We start from the raw sequence: 26518 nt of genomic DNA, 5'->3' as shown, positions 1-26518 counted from the left end.
ACCTAACAGAAGCAGAAGATATTAAGAAGAGGTGGCAAGAATACACAGAAGAACTGTACAAAAAAGATCTTCATGACCCAGATAATCACGATGGTGTGATCACTGACCTAGAGCCAGACATCCTGGAATGTGAAGTCAAGTGGGCCTTAGAAAGCATCACTACGAACAAAGCTAGTGGAGGTGATGGAATTCCAGTTGAGCTATTCCAAATCCTGAAAGATGATGCTGTGAAAGTGCTGCACTCAATATGCCAGCGCATTTGGAAAACTCAGCAGTGGCCACAGGACTGGAAAAGGTCAGTTTTCATTCCAATCCCGAAGAAAGGCAATGCCAAAGAATGCTCAAACTACTGCACAATTGCAGTCATCTCACACGCTAGTAAAGTAATGCTCAGAATTCTCCAAGCCAGGCTTCAGCAATACATGAACTGTGAGCTTCCAGATGTTCAAGCTGGTTTTAGAAAAAGCAGAGGAACCAGAGATCAAATTGCCAACATCCACTGGGTCATGGAAAAAGGAAGAGAGTTCCAGAAAAACATCTATTTCTGCTTTATTGACTATGCCAAAGCCTTTGACTGTGTGGATCACAATAAACTGTGGGAAATTCTGAAAGAGATGGGAATACCAGACCACCTGACCTGCCTCTTGAGAAACCTGTATGCAGGTCAGGAAGCAACAGTTAGAACTGGACATGGATCAACGGACTGGTTCCAAATAGGAAAAGGAGTACATCAAGGCTGTATATGGTCACCCTGCTTATTTAACTTATATGCAGAGTACATCATGAGAAACGCTGGGCTGGAAGAATTCCAAGCTGGAATCAAGATTGTCAGGAGAAATATCAATAACCTCAGATATGCAGATATTACCACCCTTAGGGCAGAAAGTGAAGAGGAACTAAAAAGCCTCTTGATGAAAGTGAAAGTGGAGAGTAAAAAAGTTGGATTAAAGCTCAACATTCAGAAAACAAAGATCATGGCATCTGGTCCCATCACTTCATGGGAAATAGATGGGGAAACAGTGGAAACAGTGTCAGACTTTATTTTCTTTGGGCTCCAAAATCACTGCAGATGGTGATTGCAGCCATGAAATTAAAAGATGCTTACTCCTTGGAAAGAAAGTTATGGCCAACCTAGATAGCATATTCAAAAGCAGAGACATTACTTTGCCAACAAAGGTCCATCTAGTCAAGGCTATGGTTTTTCCAGTGGTCATGTATGGATGTGAGAATTGGACTGTCAAGAAAGCTGAGCACCAAAGAATTGATGCTTTTGAACTGTGGTGTTGGAGAAGACTCTTAAGAGTCCCTTAGACTGCAAGGAGATCCAACCAGTCCATTCTAAAGGAGATCAGTCCTGGGTGTTCATTGGAAGGACTGGTGCTAAAGCTGAAAGTCCAGTACGCTGGCCACCTCATGCGAAGAGTTGACTCATTGGAAAAGACTCTGATGCTGGGAGGGATTGGGGGCAGGAGGAGAAGGGGACGACAGAGGATGAGATGGCTGGACGGCATCGCTGACTCGATGGACATGAGTTTAGGTGAACTCCGAGAGTTGGTGATAGACAGGGAGGCCTGGCGTGCTGCGATTCATGGGGTCGCAAAGAGTCGGACACGACTGAGTGACTGAACTGAACTGAACTGAACTAGCCTTTCCCTTCTACAGGGGATCTTCCCAACCCAGGGTTTGAACCCAGGTCTCTCGCATTGCAGTCAGGTTCTTTACCACCTGAGCCACAGGGGAAGCCCAAGAATACTGGAGTGGGTAACCTATCCCTTCTCTAGGGGATCTTCCCAACCCAGGAATTGAACCGGGGTCTCCTGCATTGCAGGCAGATTCTTTACCAACTGAGCTATCAGGGAAGCCCCAAATACTTGGCTACAGCAAAGAAAATACTTGGGCTACAGTAAATCTACAGCATGTCACACATAAAATGCTTTCATGATTTTGACTAATAAAAGTGGAAAGTTTTATCTCTGAATACATCCAAGAGAAATGCCAAACTTTTCTAGCACAACTAAGTTTCATTGAACGTTGCAACCTGAATCTTTCCTTCCAGGATTTCAAAAAGTGTATGTCTATTTGTTATTGTCCAAGACAATCAATGCTCTTTTTTGATCAAACAGGTTAAAACACCAATTTCTAATTTTAAAATAATATTAACACACATCACACAGACTTGACCCATTGCAAATGGCTTGTGACATTATGCTTGCACATTTGCCTAAAGATAGGAGTGACCAGTTGTCTCAGTTCAAGGGTTTAGGGAGATCAGAAAGTAATAATGTGTAAAACAAAGAGGAAATACAAGAAATAACACTCTGAGAAGGAAATTTCATCTCTGAGTCTTTAAACAGTGTTGTCAAATATCTATAGGATTATGTCCCACTCAGGTCTGGTTTAGGGGATTTCAAATAATCCAACTAAACACAGTCTGTATTTGCTGATTCATTAACATGACAGCAAAAATATTGCATTAAAGTGACTACTACCCAGAAAATCTTTGTATCCATTCACTCTACAAGTCTTTTAAATGTACAAAGAGACAGTTAATCATTTTATAAACAAATGATGGAAAATTAGCAACTTTTAACCAGTTTGTTATAAGTGCCATTTAATTTTACATTATTAGAGAAGGAAGTTCTGCCCACACTTTTTGTGAACTTGTGTATTTGATTTTATTAAAAGAACAGTCTATCAATGTTTTCTGGAGACTGCACTGAACTCTAAGATAATTACACTATTTGAAATCAATTTCAAAAGGCTTGTTTTGAATGGAACTAAGGAAAATGCAGTAGATTTTTGCCTCTTGATTTTTCATGGGAAAATGAATTGTCGTTCATTAAACAACTGTTTGATAAAGTTCATTACATGATAAATGCTTTAGCATATAACGTACGATCCTTGGCTTCGTGGTAAGAATTTATTGGTAACTACTTTGTTCATTATCTGAATTTCAGTGTCACAACTGTTCAGATGAAAATCCCCGTTTAGATCTTCTGGAAAAGGTGACTTATTATGTAAGGTCATTTTGCATAGAAATGGTGTTCAGTCTTGAGATACGGGAGAAAATTGAATCAAACTTCCTTCTTCCTTTTCTTTTCCTCATGATCCTTTTCCTCTTTGTTCCTTCTTCTCCCTCTTTGTATCTGTTCTTCTCCTATGTTCACCATTAATAATACTGATGAGTGCCTTTACGCTCATCATAAAACCCACAAGCTCTTCCACATGTTTATCTGGCTGGAAATTGGTTCCTTTGCCACATTTACAGTGAGAGGAGAAACCTGAAGAGTTCACTTGGGCTTCATCTTAACCAGGGATTGGCAGATAAGCAAAAAATCACTTACTAAAACATTGTACAGGAGGCCGTGACCAAAACCATTAGCCCCACCATAGAGACACTGAGCTGAGGACCCACAAACTGAAAAACAATTTTACAAAGAAGTTGTTTCATTGTTGCAAAAATTCTAGGGCCCACACAGATTTCCCAACCTGGGGATCTGGTAAAGGGACTGAGAACACCCAAGGAATTCGACTTTGAAGGCCAGTGGCGTTTGATTACAGAACTTCCATAGGACTGGGGAAACAGACTCTTGGAGGGCACAAACAAAATCTTGTGTGCACTAGGACCCAGGAGAAAGCAGCAGTGACCCCACAAAAGACGGAGCCAGACTTGCCTGTGATTGTCCAGGAGTCTCCAGATTATAAATTGGAAAAGACCCTGATGTTGGGAAAGATTGAAGGCAGGAGGAGAAGGGGGCGACATAGAATGAGATGGTTGGATGACATCACTGACTCGATGGATATGAGTTTGAGCAAGCTCCAGGAGTTGGTCATGGACATGGAGGCCTGGCATGCTGCAGTCCATGGGGTTGTGCAGAGAGTCGGACTTGACTGAGTGACTGAACTGATGTCCAGCAAAACGTCCCTTGCAACCTTTGGAAGTTAGGATGCCATCATAAGTATTTCACATCATTGATGGTTGATGCCTTGAAAGTCTTATGGAAAGAGGGTGTTCAGCTCTGGAACACCAGAAGAAGATGGAATTATGTGTGAATGAGCCAATCAAGAAAGCACCAACTTTCCATTGTTCAAGAGCTTTGCCTCAAGTCTCAAAATGCTGAGATTTCTCTCTCAGATTTATGATAGCTCACTAATGCACCTTCATAGGCAAAAATCAGCAAAGCTGTTTATCTGAATGGAAGCAAGTGAAATCCTGGGATTAAAAAAAAATCAAGTCAAAATGCGAAAGGTTGACTTCTCTTCCACTCACTCATTGGCATAATCAGTTCAGTCACACAGTTGCGTCGGACTCGTTGGGATGCCATGGACTGCAGCACAAGCTTTCCTGTCCATTCATTTCACATGATGCACTCTGCATGTAGTTAAGTAAGCAGAGTGACAATATACAGCCTTGACATAGTCCTTTTCCAATTTGGAACCAGTCTGTTGTTCCATGTCTGGTTCTAACCGTTGCTTCTTGACCTGCATACAGGTTTCCCAGGAGGCAGGTAAGATGATCTGGTATTCCCATCTCTTTAAGAATTCTCCACAGTTTGTTGTGATCCACACAGAATCTTTGGCATAGTCAATAAAGTAGATATAGATTTTTTTCTGGAACACTTTTGCTTTTTTGATGATCCAATGGATGTAGGAAATTTGACCTCTGGTTCTTTTCATTTTTCTAAAACCAGCTTGAACATCTGGAAGTTCATGGTTCATGTGCTATTGAAGCCTGGCTTGGAGAATTTTGAGCATTACTTTGCTAGTGTGTGAGATGAGTGCAATTCTGCAGTAGTTTGAGCATTCTTTGGCATTGCCTTTCTTTGGGATTGGAATGAAAACTGACCTTTTCCAGTCCTGTGGCCCCTGCTGAGTTTTCCAAATTTGCTGAAATATTGAGCACAGCACTTTCACAGCATAATCTTTTAGGATTTGAAATAGCTCAACTGGAATTCCATCACCTCCACTAGCTTTGTTCGTAGTGATGCTTCCTAATGCTCACTTGACTTCACATTCCAGGATGTCTGGCTCTAGGTGAGTGTTCACACCATCATAGTTATCTGGGTCATGAAGATCTTTTTTGTATAGTTATTCTGTGTCTTTTTACTACCTCTTCTTAATATCTTCTGCTTCTGTTAGGTCTATATGTTTTCTGTCCTTTATTGTGCCCATCTTTGCATGAAATGTTCCCTTGGTGTCTCTAATTTTCTTGAAGAGATATCTAGTCTTTCCCATTCTGTTGTTTTCCTCTATTTATTTACACTGATCACTGAAAAAGGCTTTCTTATCTCTCCTTGCTATTCTTTGGAATTCTGCATTCATATGAATCTATCTTTCCTTTTCTCCTTTGCCTTTTGCTTCTCTTCTTTTCTCAGTTAGGTGTAAGCCCTCCTCAGACAACCATTATGCCTTTTTTTCATTTCTTTTTCTTGGGGATGGTTTTGATCACTGCCTCCTGTAGGTTGCAAATCTCCATTTGTATTTCTTCAGGCACTCTGTCTATCAGATCTAATCCCTTGAATCTATTTGTCAGTTCCACTGTATAATCACAAAGGATTTGATTTAGGTCATACCTGAATGGTCTAGTGGTTTTCCCTACTTTCTTCAATTTAAATCTGAATCTTGCAATAAGAAGTTCATGATCTGAGCCACAGTCAGCTCCCAGTCTTGTTTTTGCTGACTGTATAGAGCTTCTCCATCTTTGGCTGCAAAGAATATAAGCAATCTGATTTCGGTATCAACCACCTGGTGATGTCCATGTGTAGAGTTGTCTCTTGTGCTGTTGGAAGAGGGTGTTTGCTATGACCAATATGTTCTCTTAGCAAAACTCTGTTAGCCTTTGCCCCACTTCATTTTGTACTTCAAGGCCAAACTTGTCTGTTACTCCAGGTATCTCTTAACTTCTTACTTTTGCATTCTAGTCCCCTATGATGAAAAAGACATCTTTTTTTTTTGGTATTAGTTCTAGAAGGCCTTGTAGGTCATCATAGAACCATTCAGCATTAGCTTCTTCAGCATTACTGGTCAGGGCATAGACTTGGATTACTGTGATACTGAATGGTTTGCCTTGGAAATAAACAGAAATCTTTCTGTCTTTTTTGAGATTGCACCCAAGTACTGCATTTCAGACTCTTTTGTTGACTATGATGGTGACTCCAATTCTTCTAAGGGAATATTGCCCGCAATGGTAGATATAACTGAATTAAATTCATCTGAATTAAATTCTCCCATTCTGGTTCATTTTAGTTCACTGATTCCTAAAATGTCGATATTCACTCTTGCCATCTCCTGTTTGACCACTTACAATTTACCCTGATTCATGGAGCTAACATTCCAGTTTCCTATGCAATACTGTTTTTTACAGCATCAGACTTTACTTCCAAAACTAGTCACATCCACACCTGAGCATTATTTTCACTTTGGCTCAGCCACTTTATTCTTTCTGGAGCTATTTCTCCACTCTTCTCCAGGAGCATATTGGGCACCTACCAACCTGGGGAGTTCATCTCTCAGTGTCATCTTTTTGCCTTTCGTACTGTTCATGGGGTTCTCTCAAGGCAAGAATACTGAAGTGGTTTGCCATTCCTTTCTCCAGTGGACCACATTTTGTCAGAAATCTCCACCATGACCCATCTGTCTTGGGTGGCCCTACAGGACATGGCTCATAGTTTCATTGAGTTAGACAAGGCTGTGGTCCATGTGATCAGTTTGGTTAGTTTTCTATGATTGTGGTTTTCATTCTGTCCACCCTCTGATGGATGAGGATAAGAGGCTTGTGGAAGCTTCCTGATTGGAGGGACTGGCTGTGGGGGAATCTGGGTCTTGCTCTGATGGGTGGGGCCATGCTCAATAAATCTTTAATCCAATTTTCTGTTGATGGATGGGACTGTGTCTCCTCCCTGTAGTTTGGCCTAATGGCGACCTCTTTCAAAAGGACTTATGCCAGCACTCTGCAGATCCTAGGACTGTTGTATTCAGTGCTCCTGACCCTGTGGCAGGCCACTGTTGGCCTGCACCTCTTCTGGAGACTCCTGGACACTCATAGGCAAGTCTGGCTCCATCTCTTGTGGGGTCACTGCTGCTTTCTCCTGGGTCCTAGTGCACACAAGATTTTGTTTGTGCCCTCCAAGAGTCTGTTTCCCCAGTCCTATGGAAGTTCTGTAATCAAATCCCACTGGCCTTCAAAGTCATATTCCCTGGGTATTTTCAGTTCCTTTACCTGATCCCCAGGTTGGGAAATCTGTTGTGGGCCCTAGAATTTTCACAACAGTGTGAGAACTTCTTTGGTATAATTGTTCTCCAGTTTGTGGGTCCTCTGCTCAGTGGCTCTATGGTGGAGCTAATGGCGACCTCCTTCAAGAGGGCTTATGGCACAGACAGTGCCTCCAGATCTGCTGCAGCCAGAGCCCCTGTCCCTGCAGCAGGCCACTGCTGACCTGTGTCTGCTGACCTGTGCCTCCACAGGAGACACCTAAACTCTCAAAGGCAAGTCTGACTCAGTCTCTTGTGGGGTCCCTGGGTCCTGGTGTGCACAAGGTTTTATTTGAACCCTCTGATCATGCACTCTTCTCCTGTGAGAACTCCAAATCTGCAACTAGTTCCTGAGCAACCATTGACAGGAGAATGTTGGGTCCCACCAAAAAAGATATCCCATGTCTAGGGGCAAAGGAGAAGCCCCAAAAAGACAGTAAGAGGGGTGAAATGGCATTTAGAATCAAACCCCATTGGCATCATAAGCATTCATAATAAGTGTGGAGCATCAATCCCTCCCAAAAGGAAACTTAACTGTAGATGACGTCTCCAACTTATTTTTTCTGAAACTCTTTCACCAAAAGGAAAATTGAAGACATCTTATAACAGGTTCCAATTTTTTTTTTTTTTTTTTTTTACTTTACAGCTTGAACTATCTGGATATAATGTGGCAAAGTAGCTTACTTTACAAATTATTTGAATGAGGGACTCAATGCTTTGTTTCCTCATGTAGAAACTTCTCTGAAATATTTATTTTTAAATTCATCAGAAACATCAATATCATAAAGAAGCAATAAAAAAAATTAGGTCCTCTATCAATCAACCAACATTAAGTGTATACTTAAGCACCTACTATATGTCCTGCTAAGTATTAAAGAGATACAATAAGATGCACTTAGTTTTTACTCATAGTTCATTTCTTCTTTTTTAAAATCATGATTGGGATTTTTTAAAATAAATCTTTAAACACAAAATGATTTATTAGTCATAAAATGATAAAAATCTTAGAGTGGAAATGGACCTTAAATAACACGTAGTCCACATATTTTCAACAAGGGAAAGTTACCTAATTATTTTCACAGATGACTCTGCCATACTTTCATAAATGGCATTGTGTAATTATATAATCAATTATAAGTGACCTGTGAAAATAACTCACAAGTGCGTTTCTATTCAGAATAAGGTAGACAGTCCTCAAATCCTATATTTTAAAATTTGCACATAAACTCATTAGCCAGGAAGTGCAGATTGAATTACTCAGACTGGATTTTCTTGGCAGCCAAGCTAGCCCTTTCCAAGCAGTGTTCTGCCAAAATCTCCAACGCCCATCCCACCTGGTGCTGCTGCTCAGAAAGCCACACTATCTCTCTATCAGTTGACTAAACAAGAAACAGACTAAAATCAGTTTTTTTAATCAGGTAATTAACTTGGAACATGGAAGAGAGATGTGACTGCATATTTAATTATTATTATAAATTAAGCTAAAGTATAATTGTGATATGGGCTTCCCTGGTGGCTCAGTGGTAAAGAATCCACCTGCCAATGCAAGAGACGCAAGTTCGATCCCTGTGTCAGGAAGATCCCCTGGAGAAAGCAGTGGCAGTCCACTCCAGTATTCTTACCTGGTAAATCCCACGGACAGGGGGTCCTGATGGGCTACAGTGCATGGGGTGGCCAAAGAGTCAAACATGACTTAATGACTAAACAACAACAGTGTGACATTTATAGAAAGCAGCAGAAATAAATGACAAAGAATATATACTCCTGGGCATTGCTTCAGCATTCATGTGATAATAATTTCTTTTACCTATAGGCAGTATTTGCTATAAACACCTCAGTGCTTGGGAAGTTACAAAAAAAAAAAAAAAAAGAACTAATGGAAATATTTTGTCTCAATTTGACTAAATTCAACATAAAAAAGAAAGAGAAAATTTTGAAAATGATAGACTTTTCTTTCAATTAGTTGGTGCTAAATGACTGAATTCATTGAACTTTTCAATTAGTTGTTTGGGTAGCATTTAGGCATATGCTAGTTTCACGTGGAATGAGTAATGCATATTAAAGATTGTAATTAATCATTGCAAGCTGGGATCAAGGCTTTTTTTTGCTCATAACTTTGTTTCTGCCTTCTAGAAAGAACAAGTAGAGATTAAAATAGAGTGAAAAACGATGATAACATTGTGTGAAGAGAAGCAGGCTGACAATCTCGGGTGAATTTGATGCCTGAAAATAGCCAACACGAAGGTCATACTAAATAATCCTTGTATAAGTACCCCTAATTTTGTAGGGATACAATGCTATCATATTTCTATGTATATTCACATGATGACTACAGACGTTGAGATAATTAAATGATTGAAGTTATTTTAGAGTTAACGCACCTCCAAAGAAGATGATCAAAAGCTTAAAAAGGGAAAATCAAGTGGCGGAATTGAAATTTCACTTATCAGAAAGATTCATAGATAGAATACACATTATCATTAAGATCAGAAAATTCAGGAACTTCCCTGATGGCCTAGTGGCTAAGACACTGCGCTTCCAATGCTGGGGGCCTGAGTTCCATCCCTGGTTGGGGAACTTCATCCCTTATGCTGTAAGTAAGACTCAGAGCAGCCAAATAAATAAATAAAACAATTTCTAAAGGAAGAATGCTTTTTTTAAAAAAAAAAAAAAAAAAGGTCAGGTCATAAAATTACAACTCCAGATTGTAAATAATTCAATATATTATAGATACACATATGTAAACAAGAATGTAGATTAGAAAGATGCAGATAGAAATCTGTATCAATCAAATACAAATTGCAGCAAAGGGAATTTGGTAAAAGGTTGCCTTTTATCACCTTCATGCAAGTCCAAATCCATCTTAGGATCATGTGCTCTTTTAAAATTTTACTAGAGATCATTTTAGGAGGATTATGCTGACCCTTTGAGAAGTATCTTTCATGCTAGCTTCATAAATACTCATATGCTAACATAAGAATTTAATAGTGATCAGTAATGGTAATATCATTGCTTTCAAACTATCATCTTTACAGTGATATCCTTCGTTTGCATTATTACAATTTGTTCATTCATTTCCAGGTGGAGCACATTTTATATCTCCATGAATGCATCTGTAGTTTTTAAATTTTTACTATGAACTTGTAGGAATATATTTGAAAATATTCCTCTCTGTTTATTTTTTTAATTTATTTATTTTTTAATTGAAGGATAATTGCTTTACAGAATTTTGTTGTTTCCTGTCAAACTTCAACAGGAATCAGCCATATTTTCTTTGTTTCTACTGAAAAATGTTTAATAGATGAGAAAGAACAAATCTACAAATGTATTTCAATTATTTTACTTCTTATTTTCAATAGCAAGCTTGTTTTAAAGAAAAGGATAAATATAGAATATAAAATTGGGTTAGATATGCAAAATAATTTGTCTCCTATGCTTTGGAAGGAAGTTACAACTTGGGAACAAAGTTGTCAGGTCACATTTTAGATTTATAGGAAGTTCAGCAAGGAAGGTATTATTTCTAAACATCATCACCTATATGTTAAAACAGTATAATACTATATTTTTGTTTTTAGCTACGTAGAAAGTAGCTAAGTAGAAAGTTAGGACATCTGTGTTTGCTCTGGGGCCCCATGATGATCAGCATCACCAGAGCTGCAGAGAGAGTGACCATTTTTCAGAGTGATAGATATATATATAATCCGCACACAGAAATGAGGGGTTTCTAGCTCTTCTGCACTTCTAACCCTTCACTTCACGACTTGACAACATAAGGGCGACTCCTCTCTTTCCTCACGTAACTGCCCTCCACTTAGGTCTTCTCCATGTGGTGAGTCACAGCCAACAGGACGGCCCAGAGCACCCATCTTCTCCAGAACTGCTGGCCCCACCCACCCTCTAAAAGGAGAGCCCTTCCTCCTGACTGCTTGCTATTCTTTCTCTCCACCCAACTACAAGACTCTCTCCTCCTTACCTTCAGCTACGTGTATGTTCTTTTCTTTTTGTCTTCAACTCTTTCCTTCCTGATACAGTTTGAAAGGCAAAAGAACCCAGAAATTGCCCTTGCTAAACTTCAGAAATGAGATGAGCAAAATGAGGACTCTTCAAGAATCCATTCACTTAGCTGACCTCCATCTTTAATCAAAGGGTCGCCCCCTCTTACCTCTGGCCACACTCTTCCAAGCCAGAAGGCAGGGGACTTGGAAAAAAAAAAATCCACATTTAAGTTCTAATTAAAATCATTTCTTGGAGCCAGCTAGCTTCAACTCTGAAGAGCACCACATGAATTAAAATGATTTACTTGGTAGTAAGTCACACAGAAAAGGATATCGTATGACATCCCTTATACGCAGGATCGAAAAAGAAATTATACAAATGAACTTATTTACAAAACAGAAACAGATTCACAGACTTAGAAAACAATCTTATAGTTGCCAGTGGGGAAGAACGCAGGGCAGAGATAGCGAGTTTGGAACTGACATCTACACTCTGCTGTATTTAAAATGTATAACCAACAAGGACCTACTGCATAGCACAGGGAGCTCTGCTTAATGTTATGTGGCAGGCTGGATGGGAAGGGAGTTTGGGGGAGAATTGACACATGTATGAGTCCCTTTGCTGTTCACCTGTTCACTATCACATTGTTAAACGGCTATACTCCAATACAAAATAAAAAGTTTAAAAAAATAGCTCACTCAGTAAAGGAGCTCTCTAGAGGTTTTAGGAAAGTAAGTTATTTTTTCTCTAATTTTTCTCTAACCTAAAGTTCACAGTTACACCAAGGATATGAGAAAAGCAACTATGTTGGAAAATATCTGTTCTATAAATACTATATTATATAATATTTATATATTATATAATATTATATTTATACTATATAAATATGTTATATTTATATAATATTATATAAATAACTCATATACTTTGAATACTAGATGTATGGTAGTTTGTAGTAACAGTAAGTCCCACTCCCCCAGATAGATTTGAAATATAGAAATATCTGAAATCCTAACCAACGAGGAGCTACTGTCTAGCACAAGGAACTCTGCTCTGTGTTATGTGGCAGCCTGGATGGGAGGGGAGTTTGGGGGAGAATGGATGCATGTACGTGTATAGCTGAGTTCCTTCACCATTCGTCTGAAACTATCACAGCATTGTTAATCTGCTATATATCAAAACAAAATAACAAGTTAAAAAAAAAATTAAATGCCTGAAATCCTTATTCTACTAACACAAGCTCAGGATACCAGTTTTCCTGATGCTACATAAGAGTATTTTAACTTATTAAAATTTTCTTAGGTTAGTCTTTTGCAGCCCTTGGTGCTCCTGTCTGGGTGGATACCTATGCTGATACAAGCACAGATGAAGTACACTTCAGGACACAGCTTATCAAATCACATCAACTGATAGGTGGGTCTGTTATCTGATGAATTTGTATGAGAACATTATTGCTCAACACCTATGCTTGAATCTTCCTTCAGTCAGGTTTGGCTTTCATCGGATTGAATCTTAACAGAAGACATCTAGCAGCTCTCAACACTTGTTGCTCCTGAAAGGCTGTTAGAATTAAGTAATTCTCGTTGAGCTTTAACTACTGAAGGGGTCTTCTGAGGATCATCCACAATATCCATTGGCTGTCTGCTATTCTGGAGGAAGAGCTTTATCTCAGATGTGTTGGAAGTAGGAGCCTTCTACCAGATAATCAGTTCTTTGTGTACCGCCTGCTGTCCTGGGTAGAAGGCCTGGCTACACACTAGAGAACCACCTGGGAGTGCATCCAACCTCAAAGGTAGGGCTCCATTTGATAGTCTTCCAAGGAAGAAAAGCTATGACCAACCTAGACAGCATATTAAAAAGCAGAGACATCACTTTAAACGTCTGTAGAGTCAGATCTATGATTTTTCCAGCAGTCATATACGGATGTGACAGTTGGCCCATAAAGAAGGCTGAGTGCTGAAGAATTGATGTTTTCAAACTGTGGAGATGGAGCAGGCTTTTAAGAGTCCCATGAACTGCAAGGTGATCCCAGTAATGCTCTCACCGACTCGATGGCATCACCCACCCAATGGACATGAATTTGAGCAAGCTCCAGGAGTCGGTGATGGAGAGGGAAGCCTGGCGTGCTGCAGTCCATGGGGTCGCAAAGAGTTGGACATGACTGAGCGACTGAACTGAACTGAACTGGACTGCAAGAAGGTCAATCCTAAAGGAAAGCAACCCTGAATGCTCATTGAAAGGACTGATGCTGAAGCTCCAATACTTTGGCCACCTGATTTAAAGAGCCAATTCATTGGGAAAGACCCTGATGCTGGGGAAGAATGAGGGCAGGAGGAGAAGAGGGTGACAGAGAATGAGATGGTTGGATGGCATTATCAGCTACATGAACATGAGTTTAAGCAAGCCCCAGGAAATAGTGAAGGACAGGGAAGCCTGATGTGCTGCAGTCCATGGGGTCACAAAGAGTCAGACGTGACTGAGCAACTAGACAACAACATTTAAGAGTTTTACTTCCTGGGTTCAGGGTGTGTCAGGACTCTTTTTCTGTTTTGGTCCACAAACATGGGTGCTGACAATTACATAGCAAAGTAATGACACCCACAATGTTCTACCAGCTGGTCAGGATTCTAGAGGGCTTCCTAGGTGGCGCTAGTGGTAAAGAACCCACTTGCCAATGCAGAAGAAGATTTTAAGGGATGCAGATTCGATCCCTGGGTAGGGAAGATCCCCTGGAGGAGTGCATGGCAACCCACTCCAGTATTCTTGCCTAGAGAATCTCATGGACAGAAGAGACTGGGTTATAGTCCATGGGGTCGCAAAGAGTCAGGCATGATTGAAGTGACTTCACGCCATGCACACAGAATTCTAGAAGTTCAGGAATGGAAAGAACTCCAGATATTGTCTAGACTGATGCTCTCATGTCCAGGAGAGAAACCTACGTACAAAGACTCAGGCTAACTCTGGTTCACACAGTAAATTAAGGAAATCTCCCCCTGAAATCTGTATTAAAAGAGTGAAATTTTACAAGGTAAGTGATAATAGAAAATGCCCTTCCCCTTTATAGCCCTATTAGAGGAATGTGTTTTGTAATTACGGTGAAAATCAGAAAATCTTACCATTAAAAAAAAAAAAAACTAGAGTAGATGACCCTGCAATGAACTTTCATTCCTCCCCCCACTTTTTTCCTACAGAAAACTATTGTTAAAAATTTTATTATGAAAAATTTTTAATATGTACAAAATGAGAGAAATTAATGAAATGAACCCCAGATGAACATCCAGTGTCCTCACTTATCAGCCCATGATTCAATCTTGTTGAATTTAAATTCCTCTTTCGCCTCACTCTTTTTGAGGTTGATATCAGACATTATGCTATTTCATCTGTAAACATTTCAGTATGTCCCTCCAAAAGATAACCACAATACCATTATCATTCATAAAAATTTAACTACAGTTCCTTATATAGATCATAAACATTGCATAAATTATTCTTTGCTTTGGAACTATTTCATGCTACTACAATTTAATAAATATAGTTACATTGATTTATTCATTAAACAAATACTTGCTGAACATTTATATAAACATCCACGAATATTTTGTTTGTAGGAAGGGTTTGGGGGGAGGCCCAGATTCTTACTTTTTCAGAGGCAGTAAAGACAGAGAAAGAATTCTGGAACCAGAGTTGGGTCTATAGTTGGTTCGTTTTCCTCCCTGAATGTGCTAATTTCTTTATCTCTCGAAGGCTCAGTTCTAATATCTGTAAAATGGGGATACTACTGACTATTTAAAAGAGTTACTGAGAGGGCTAAATGAGAGTCGATGCATAAAGTTACAGGTTCTGGGTCAAGGCAGCACTCAAAAATAGCTGTCTATCATAAGCTACAAGGATATATTGTCCCACACAGAGAGTATAGCCATTATTTTATAACTATAAATGGAGTATAACCTTTAAAAACTATGAGTCACTATATTTTATACTGTAAGTTAGGTGCTATTATACATCAACTATATTTAAATTTTTTAAAATAGCTGTTTATATCTCATATTTGTTTAGTAATGTGTATGTACTGAGTTACTACTATTTGTTTGACCAAACAGATGTATCACCTTCAGTTAACTAATGGTATATACAAACTTAGTTTAAGACTCATTTTACTCTTTCTAACACATACAAACAATGCTTTAAAAAAACACAGACGTAGAAAACAAACTTACAGTTATCAAAGGGGAAGTTCAGTTTAGTCGCTCAGACATGTCTGACTCTTTGCGACCGCATGAACCGCAGCATGCCAGGCCTCCCTGTCCAACACCAGCTCCCAGAGTTTACCCAAACTCATGTCCATCGAGTCGGTGATGCCATCCAACCATCTCATCCTCTGTCTTCCCCTTCTCTTCCTGCCCTCAATCTTTCCCAGCATCAGGGTCTTTTCAAATGAGTCAGCTCTTCACATTAGGTGGCCAAAGTATTAGAGTTTCATTTTCAACATCAGTCCTTCCAATGAACACTCAGGACCTATCTCCTTTAGGATGGACTGGTTGGATCTCCTTGCAGTCCAAGGGACTCTCAAGAGTCTTCTCCAATACCACAGTTCAAAGGGGAAAGGGGGGATTAATTAGGAACTTGGGATTAATAGATACACACTAAAGTATATAAAATAGATAAACAAAAAGGACCTCCTGTATAGCACAGAGGATAATATTCAATATCTTGTAAAAACCAACAATGAAAAAGAATATGAAAAAGAAATAAATATATATATATGAATCACTTTGCTATACACCAGAAACTAATACAGCATTGTCAATCAAATATGAATCAATTTTTTAAGAGCTCTATTTCTCACTTATAAAAACTGAAAGCTGACGTATCAATGGCTGGTGATTTCTAAGAACTATCAGAGATACATGAATTCTTGTCAGTTCAACAAATTATCAGTTCAGTTCAGTTCAGTAGCTCAATCGTGTCCAACTCTGGACAACCCCATGGCCTGCAGCATGCCAGGCTTCCCTGTCCATCACCAACTCCCAGAACTTCCTCAAACTCATGTCCATCAAGTTGGTGATGCCATCCAATCATCTCATCCTCTGTCGTCCCCTTCTCCTCCTGCCTTCAATCTCTTCCAGAATCAGGGTCTTTCTCAAGGAGTCAGTTCTTCACATCAGGTGGCCAAAGTATTAGAGCTTCAGCATCAGTCCTTCCAATGAATACTTAGGACTGATTTCCTTTAGGATTGACTGGTTTGATCTCCTTGCAGTTCAAGGGACTCTCAAGCATCTTCTCCAACACCACAGTTCAAAAGCATCAAGTCTTTGGCACTCAGCCTTCCTTATGGTCCAACTCTCACATCACATCAACAAATAATACTTGCCGAATTAATGAGTGAATAAATAAATGAGGAAAACTGGACTTTCTCCTTGCTTTCTTCAATATCTTTAAGAAACAGAAAGATGCTTACCCACCTGGAATACCTAACTGTAAGAATACCAAAAAGATTAGACAACTCTTCCTTCTCAGCACTTGACTAAGCACCTTTCCCACATAGGCTCCTGTTATTAAGGGGGAAGCTCCCATCTGAGGGAAGTCTGGAGGGTAAGCGATTAAACACTAGAACATTGCCCAACTGGCTGCTGCCTTTGACACAGAAGAAATTCTGGTTCATCATTCAGCATTCAGGTAGCACTAATTCTTAATAAACCCTCTGACATTTACTGTTTGGTCTTTTTATTAGATTTTTCTCACTACACCCTTCTGAGGTAAGCCACTGTGATTATCCTCGCTTTATTGGTGAAGCAACTGAGGCACAGAAAAGTTGACATAATTTGTTTAGGGTTAGGAGGTGAGTCATGGGGAAGAAGGGCCTAGAACCCCAGAGTCTCAGCAGACCCTGCTAAGCTAAGCACCAAGACACACAGCCCTTAGTCCAGCCGGCTGTGACCATCTCTGTGCAGACCTCTCCTGCCAGCTTTGAGGTCTTGAATCATATTCATCTTTGCAAAACCACTGCTGATATACTAGACACACAGTAAGTGCTTAATTAACATGAGTGAAGTGTTGGTTCAACAACTGAGATTTAGTGCCAATTTGCTTGAGCTTCCCCGATGGCTCAGCAGATAAAGAATCTGCCTGCAATACAGAGACACAGGCGAATCAGGTTTGATCCCTGGAGCTGGGAAGATCCCCTGGAGAGGGAAATGGCAGCCCACTTCAGTATGCTTGCCTGAAAAATCCCAAGAACAGAGGAGCCTGATGGGCTGCAATCCACGGAGTCGCAAAGGGTCAGAGCCAATTTACCTGCAAAGCACTGATTCTGCCCCAGGGTCATGCAAGGCAAGATGATCTGCTGGTTATCCTAACAAGAGTCCAGACACAAACCCCTCAACCCATCTCTCTCCACCCCTCAAACACTGAAGTTGAGTATCTGAAGCATAAGGAATGAGGCGCTAGATAGAAAAGACAATGATGATGGAGACTTGGAGAATTAAAGAGCACAAGGGGGTATAGATGGATTTGCCTGGTGGCTCAGACAGTAAAGAATCTGCCTGCAATGTGGGAGACCCAAGTTCAATCACTGGGTCGGGACGATCCCCTGGAGAAGGAAATGGCAACCCACCTCAGTATTCTTGCCTGGGAAATCCCATGGACAGAGGAGCTTGGCGGGCTACAGTCCATGGGGTTGCAAAGTCGGACACGACTGAGCAACTAACACACATACACACACCAGGAGGTGTAGAAGTGGCCTTGTCTAAGATCCTTACAGTTTTTGTAGGGAGATGGCAAAGGCTTTGAAGACAAAAAGCCTTGGGCTCCAATCTCAGCTCTGACACTTGCTAACTGTGTCGCTTTGCATAAGTGATAACTCCTATTAGCCTCATTATTTCTTTACTAGAATTAGAATGTAATGATTCCAACACAATTATGGTACAGATTCGATAAAATAGGGCATGAAAAGGACTTAAAATGTAGTACACTTTTAACAAATGATTGTTACCTTTATTATGTATCTTATTTATTACCTTTATCATTCTACAATCTGAGATGTTTTTCCAGTTTATTGAGATATATTTGCCATATTACATTGTATAGGTTTAAGGTGTGCAACATAATGACTTCACGCATGTATATATTAAGACGTGATCACAGTAAGTCTAGTTAACATTCATCACACACCGAGTTATAATTTTTTTCTTGTAATGAGAATTTGTAAAATCTACTCCTTGAGCAACTTTCGAATATATTGTTAACTATCGTCATTTCGTGGTACATTTCATCTCTAGGGTTTAGTTATCTTATAACTGGAAGTTGAGAGCTTTTCATGTGGCATCATGTGATATGTCCCATTTGCAGAATTTATTTATCTTAAAACTGAAAGTTGAGATCTTTTCACAGCTGGAGTGAGGTCTATGATAGCCAAAAAGAGAAGGATTGGAGTTAGGATTAAAGATTCTGTCTGGTCTAGAAAGAAGATGTCAAATTACATTTCATTCCTCTGTCTGCTGGAAATTCTGACATATCCAGGGAAAGGAAAGGGACAAGAAATGGCATAAAAGTGACTCATAACTCTTCTGGAAGAATGTGTTCTTCTAGAAATAGGTCCTACTTTATGAGGAGAGGAGGCCTAATCTATTAATAAGTCAGGGGAAAAAACCACAGCCAAGAAAAGCTATACTCTCTGGGTCAGGCAGCTGGGTGTTGGTGGAGCCAGAATTCACAAGCCCATCTTTTTGCTAATACCCAGCTTTGTGTAATCCATTCATTCATTCCAAACTCAGTGCTGGGCACCAGCTCTGTGCCTAGAATTACGATCCGGGGTAAAGCAAAACAGTACTTATCAAAAATTGTGTGTGTGCTAAGCCGCTTCAATATTGTCCGACTCTTTGCAATGCTATGGACCAGGGCCCTCCAGGTTCCTCTGTTCATGGGATTCTCCAGGCAAGAATCCTGGAGTGTGTTGCCATGCCCTCCTCCAGGGGATCTTCCTGACCCAGGGCTCAAACCCGCACCTCTTAGGTCTCCTGCATTAGCAAGTGGGTTCTTTACCACTAGCACCACCTGGGAAGTCCACTTATCAAAAACAGGGAATGGCAAAAATAATAATAAAGAAATGGTCAGGGACTTCCTTGGTGGTCCTGTGGTCAAGACTTCACTTTCCAATGCATGGGGTGTGGGTTCAATCCCTGGTCGGGAAGCTAAGATCCCCCATACCTCTCGGCCAAAAAAACAGAACATTCAGCAACAGAAGTGATACTGCAACAAATTCAATAAAGACTTTAAAAATGGTTCACATAAAAAAAGATAAATCTTTTTAAAAAAAGAAAAAAACAGGCGCTGGCAAACCATGGTCTTAATGAAAACGATCGTAACCTAGAAACCCTGCAAGAATATCAACAGGACCACCTGTCTTTGCTTGTTATTCACTTTGTCACTTCAATCAGGAGAGACGCAGTTGCAGAGCCGCTGATGAGAAATTGATGGCAGCAATCTCAGCCGGCCACCTTTGACTTCCTGCTCTGCCGTCTACAGAGAGTCTGAGAGGGACTTTCCTAAGTGGTTCGTAACCTATATTTTTCAAACAATTAGGTTCTTTTCAAACTGAAACCTGCAAACACAGAAAAAAAATAATAATTGAACATAATTCACTTCAAGCAGCATCTACTTTATTAAAAAGTACACACATACGAAAATTTTTAAGTTCGAACGCCATCCTACTCGATCTCGTGTGTAATTATCCTGCCTGAGACATGTTGGAGGCTACACAGCAAAACACCACATCCTAATGAGTAATAAGGATTACATAACAGTTGAGATAAGCAATACCACCCACAGATTTCATGTAAATGCTAATATCAAGCTCTTGGCCACAGTGTGAAAGAGAAGGGATGGGATCCCACACAAAATACAGCTCCCAGTTCTTACATAAAATGGCCATCAGTCTTACATGAGTGTTTATTCCATTCTTTTCTTCATTCTAGAGGCCACTTCTGGTTTTGTTTCTTTTGTTCACAAAGCAGAGTACTTGACAAGAGCCTTTATGAAAGCCCTGATTGAGGGAAGGCACAAGCAATGCTCTGCGGACCGATGGGGCAAAGTCTGCATGGGGAAATCCCGTCATCTTCAGGCCCTATTGCGTCGTTTGCCATGGAAAGTTCTTCCAAACCTCTAACTTGAATCCCCTTTGCTCACATATAAAAGGGACATCTCGTTTGGAGAGTGACTGGGCATTGGATGCATTTACTTCTTCTTTTTCTTTTTAAATAAGTTCACAGGCATTTGATTTGTCTCAAATACTTGTCTGTTTACTTATTTTGGCTGCACTGTATGGCATGCAAGATCTTAGTTCCTCAACCAGGGATCAAACCTGGGCCCCCTGAATTGGAAGTGCACAGTCTTAACCCCTGGACTCTAGGGAAGTCTCATAGAAGCATTTACTTCTTACAGCAATGTTCCCCAAACTGTCCTCCCCAGAACACTAGTTGCTTAAGACAATAAAAATAATGACAAAAATATAATTATTATTGGAGGAGGGATGAATTCTGTAATTAAACCATCTTAGTAAAAGCTATATTCTATATCCTCACCTTAGAAACCCAGAGTGTTCTATTAACATATTTACAAATTTGAAAAGTCCAGCAGTAATGATGCCTGTTTCATTTTCAAGGACAGTCCTTTCCCCCCACTGCCCAAACATTAGCTGTTAGTTCTCCAAGTTTCTCTGGGAAAGATACAGTGGGAGATTCTGCTTGAGATCATCAGGTTGGTCTATCTTATACCTGGGGAATCTAGAAGGACAGGAACTTGCTAAGGCTTTAATAGGGGAGGAGGAGATTTGGATGAAGGTGGTTAAAAGGTACAAACTTCCAGTTATAAGATAAATAAGTACTAGGGATGCAATATAATCAACACTGCTATTTGTTATATATGACAGTTAAGAGAGTAAATCCTGACTTCTCATCACAAAAAGAGATTGTTTTTTCACTTTACTTAATTCTGTATCAACATGAGTCAATGGATGTGCACTAAACTTATTGTGATCATCATTTCATGACATGTGTAGGTCAAATCATGTGCTATACACCTTTAATTTACACAGCACCATATGTCAATTAGATCTCAGTAACACATGGGCTTCCCAGGTGGCTCAGACAGTAAAGAATCTGTTTGCAGTGCAGGAGACCTGGATTCGATTCCTGGGTAGGGAAGATCCCCTGGAGAAGGGAATGGCAACCCACTCCAGTATTCTTGCCTGGAGAATTCCATGGACAGAGGAGCCTGGTGAGTTACGTGTCCACAGAGTCAGAAACAACTGAGTGATTAACATTTTCACTTTCAAAACTGGGAAAAAAGAAGCTTCAAATGAGAATGTTTATAATCCCCACCCCAAGCAAAACTATGAACGTTATCTTATTCTTTGTAAATCGCAGATCAATTCCCTTTGGCAAAGAAGAATCCTCTCATTCCATGGACCCATTCCTAAAATACAGGTGCTTCTTAAAAAGAACTCACTTGTGTTGGATGCACATTTCCAGGCTACGTATTGGCCCTTTGGTGCCTGGTTTAACTGAAAGAAAGAAAGTGAAGTCGCTCAGTTGTGTCCAACTCTTTGCAACCCCGTGGGCTATAGCCTACCAGTCTCCTCCATCCATGGGATTCTCCAGGCAAGAACACTGGAGGTGTTGCCATTTCCTTCTCCAGGGGATCTTTCCGACCCCGGGATCAAACCCGGGTCTCCGACATTGCACTTTAACCTCTGAGTCACCAGGGAAGCCAGGTTAACCGACCTTATACATGACTCCATCATTTAAATGTCCTAGGGAGGAGAGGAAGGAGTTGGCATATAGTCATGTCAGAGGTAAAAGAAGTTTAGAGGTCAGTCATCTGGTCTTTTCTTTTTGCAGCCAAAAGGGAACTGTGGCCTAAAGAAGGAAGCCAGTAACATCCCTAAGGGACGGTTAAAGAGTAGCAAAGCCAGCGTGTATGTTCAGTTGCTTCAGTCACATCCCAATCTTTGTGACCCCATGGACTGTAGCCTGCTAGGCTCCTCTGTCCATGGGATTTCCCAGGCAAGAATATCGGAGTGCATTGCCATTTCCTTCTTCAGGGATCTTCCCAACCCAGGGATCAAACTGCCTCTCCTACAGTGCAGGTGGATTCTTTACCACTGAGCCACCTGGGAAGCCCTAGCAAAGCCAGAAATCCACCTAAGTCTCTCTGGGCTGCCTCCCGTCCCCCCATCACTGCACTTACCTTCCCTGGGGTTATGCAAGCCTTCTCCCTGACCTTCAGACTAGAAAATTGGGCTGAGAGGCAGAAGCCCTAGCTTACCAAAGAGTATACAGAAGCCAACTTATTGTGAATGCTGGGTTGCTTTATTCTAAGTGCAAAGGTGAAAAGATTTCCACTCCTAACAGCTTCAGAAGAATCCCGAGGAATGTGAGGAAACACTGGTTTCCTCATTGTGTCCCAGCTCTGACTTCTCTTCTGCCTGGACCCAACAGGCCCCAGGTGGTCTCTCCTGGGATGTGCAGAGAATTAAGAATTTGGCTGGAGAGGGAAAGAAAATCTTGAGAAAGAAAACATAGTTGAGCCTGGCAAGCTATAAAGACACCCAATATAAATGTTTTAAGAGTTCCAACTCTCTCCGTGGCAGCAAAATTTAGAGTTGAAATTTGAAGGGCTTTTTTTTTCCACTTTGGATTTTTATTTTATATGTTACTTGATAAGGAAGTTCCTTCTCTTCATTCACCCGTGGGACATTTTAATTACACTTCATGCTTGAAAATGAGCATTTTTTTGTGTGTAAATTGATACAGCCACTATGGAGAACAGTATGGAGATTCCTCAAAAAACGAGGAATAAAACTACCTTATGACCCAGCAATCCCACTGCCGGGCACATACCCTGAGGAAACTACAAATCAAAGAGACACTTGTATCCCAGTATTCACTTCAGCAGCACTATTTGCAATAACCAGGACATGGAAGCAGCCTAGATATCCATTGACAGATGAATGGATAAAGAAGTTTGGTACATATATACAGCGGAATACACTCAGACATAACTAGGAATGCATTTGAGTCCGTTCTACTGAGATGGATGATTCTAGAGCCTGTTACACAGAGTAAGTGAGAAAGAGAAAAAGTTACACAAAGTAAGTGAGAAAGAGAAAAACATAGATAGTATATTAGAGTATATATATGAAATCTAGAAAAGCAATACTGATGAACCTATTTGCAGGGAAGGAATGGAGTCAGATGTAGAGAATGGCATTGTGGACACAGCGAAAGAAAGAGATGATGGGACAAGTTGAAAAAGGAGCACTGACATGTATCTACACTGTTGTGTAAAATAGATAACTAGCGGGAAGCTGCTATATAACAGGGAAAACAGCCGACTCTGTGACAACTGAAAGGGGCAGTGTGGTGGTGGGGAGAGGGAGGCTCAAGAGGGAGGGGATATACAGATAGATATACATACACATGTATATATAGTTATGATTGATCCGTGACGTTGTATGGCAGAAACCAACACAACATTGTGAGGCAATTATCCTCCAATTAAAAAAATAATAATAATAAGAGAAAATGAGCATGTTTTACTTTTGGCTATTGATTTCAGAACTCTATGAACTTTCCCTTGAAGTCATTTCCTTCAACCCTCTCCATGCAGAGAAACTCTTACCCCTGCTCCAAGGAGGGTCACATTTCAACAGATCTTATGCCCTCGTGGTCCTCCTGGTGCCTGACCCCCAGGAAATAAAGGAGCACGTTGCCTTAAGATGGCCATTATGTATCTCCACTCATCGGAATCACGGTCGCCAGGTGGCAAGGGTGGAGGATGACAAGGAAACAATCCTGTCTTTTATTTCCCAGCTTCTGTCACCCACGCCCCTTTAACCTGAAAACAGACCAGAAAAACCCAGTGAGAAAAGGTTTGAAAGCCTCTGCACCAAGGTGACAAAGAATCACAAAGTCCAACTGTTATTTGGAGAGAAAGAATGCCCAGAGAAACACAAAGGACTCCGATGTTGCCTTTGCTTATCAAGTGAAATAAAATAAATTGTCCTCACCAAGCCAATGATTCATCTTGATTGTTAAGGGCAGTTTCCCTTTAATATTTACGTTGTCTCTAAGCTTGGCTTCATCTTTAAAAAAGAGAAGAACTGTCATTTCTATTCAATTAACTGCTTCCCCCTCTGACTTTAAATCAAGGGCAGTGTCTGTTCAATTTAATTACTTTCCAAGTAGCCTGCTTGGTAAAGCAGCAGCCACGAAAGCAAGAGAGCCGTGTGGTGTTTCATAAGGCAAGGATTCGGTGTAATTTAAGGATGTTCTCCTAACAGAAAATGCAATAAGGCTGATTTCCCCCCTGCTGTGTTGCTAGCCCCTTGATATATAATAATATGTCCACAGGTCAAGATTTTAGCTCAACAGTTGAAAGCAGGCAAAATGGGGAAAGTGTCACTCACCCACTGCAAAGTCTATGGCAGAAAATATCTGAAGGACTCGTCCTCCATGTTCTGATTCCACATGTACAGTGAAGCTCTTCTTCAAAAAAGGTGCTTATTGGACTTCCCTGGTGGTGCAGTGGATAAGAATCCACCTTGCAATGAAAGGGACACTTGTTCGATCCCTGGTCCAGAAAGACTGGACCAACCAAAGCCCGTGAGGTGCAACCACTGAGCCCGTGGGCTGTAACTACTGGAACCCCCACAACCAGAAACTGTGCTCTGCATCAAGAGAACAAGAACATGTTACTCGCTCAGTCGTGTCCGACTCTCTGCGACCTCATGGATTGTAGCCCACCAGGCTCCTCTGTCCATAGCATTCTCCAGGCAAGAATACTGGAGTGGGTTGCCATGTCCTTCTCCAGGGGATCTTCCCAACTCAGGGATCGAACCTGGGTCTCCTGCATTGCAGGCAGATTCTTTATCACTGAGCCACCAGGGAAGCATCAAGAGAAGCCATAACAATAAGAAACCCTTGCACTCCAGTGAAGAGGTACCCTCACTCACAACAACTAGAGAAAGCCCACATGCAGGAAAGAAGACCCAGGGCAACCAAAAATAAATAAATTACATTCTTAAAAGTGATTATTTTCATGAGTCATGTGCTTGAGAATTCCCAGAATTCACTGCTTTAATAACAGCATTGATATCCATATATTCAACATCAGAGAGCAGCACTCAGTCAAAATCGTGAAAGTTGCTCATTTATGTCTGAGTCTTTGTGATACTATGGATGGTAGCCTGCCAGGCTCTCCTGTCCATGGAATTCTCCAGGCAAGAATACTAGAGTGGGTCACCATTCCCTTCTCCAGGGGATCTTCCCAACCCAGGAACTGAACCTGGGTCTCCTGCATTACAGGCAGATTCTTTTACCATCTGAGCCACTGACTGTAGAGCAAAATGGAAAAAATACAGCACAGCCAGAATACAGACCTTGACTGGAAGCTTGACTTAGCCGCCAGTGAGCTGGGGGCACTGAGAGATTTGCTTGGCTTCACAAAGTTGGCTTCAACATCCATCAATGAGAAAGCTCCATTAACTTGACATTAAGATCGTTGTAACATTCGCTGAGAACATCCAGGGTCAGCAAGGTACCTACCAACTGCCAGTTACCATCTGAAGTAAAACCACCACATTTCCTCAGGGAGCAGAAGAGGCAACATCAGGATAACTCTAGGAAATGATGTAAACCGAAATGACCCACAAAGGAATAAATTCAGGTGTGGCAATCTGAGAGAGAGTTGCTGTTTTTAATTAATGAATTCAGAAGGTCCCAAAAACTTTTGGTCAAAAGAAGAAATGATTTGTTAAATCAAGAAGAAACGTACGTTTGACATTTTAACCTACAGAGTGAAGTCAGATGTTGATAATGTTTTTATTCCTGTATAATGCACACTCTGTCCTGATGGTCTACAGTCATATGTAGACTCTTCAGTTTGTTCTGCTTACACTAGATAACTGCTCAATATGATAGAGAACAAGTGAGAAAAAAATATACATTAGCATAGTAGAAAACCTCTGTTTATACTCTAATAGCCAAAGGATGGATTCTCTAGTCAATCACAAATTAGTTGATAGTCTTCAAATCCTGTGTTAGGTCTTTTCACATACCTTTGTACCCATTCACTCAAAATCAGATAGAAGTGACATCCTTTTACTCAAAGGAGAATGACTTATCTTGTGATTCAACAGAGAAATGACCCATCGTGCCCCATGTAAGATCCTCTGAGAGATTATGCTGAGGTGGGTGTGGGAAGGAAGCCCAAG

Source organism: Bubalus kerabau, chromosome 13 (genome assembly GCF_029407905.1).
Source record: "Bubalus kerabau isolate K-KA32 ecotype Philippines breed swamp buffalo chromosome 13, PCC_UOA_SB_1v2, whole genome shotgun sequence".
Lineage (NCBI taxonomy): Eukaryota > Metazoa > Chordata > Mammalia > Artiodactyla > Bovidae > Bubalus > Bubalus kerabau.
This window is presented reverse-complemented; position numbering follows the sequence as displayed.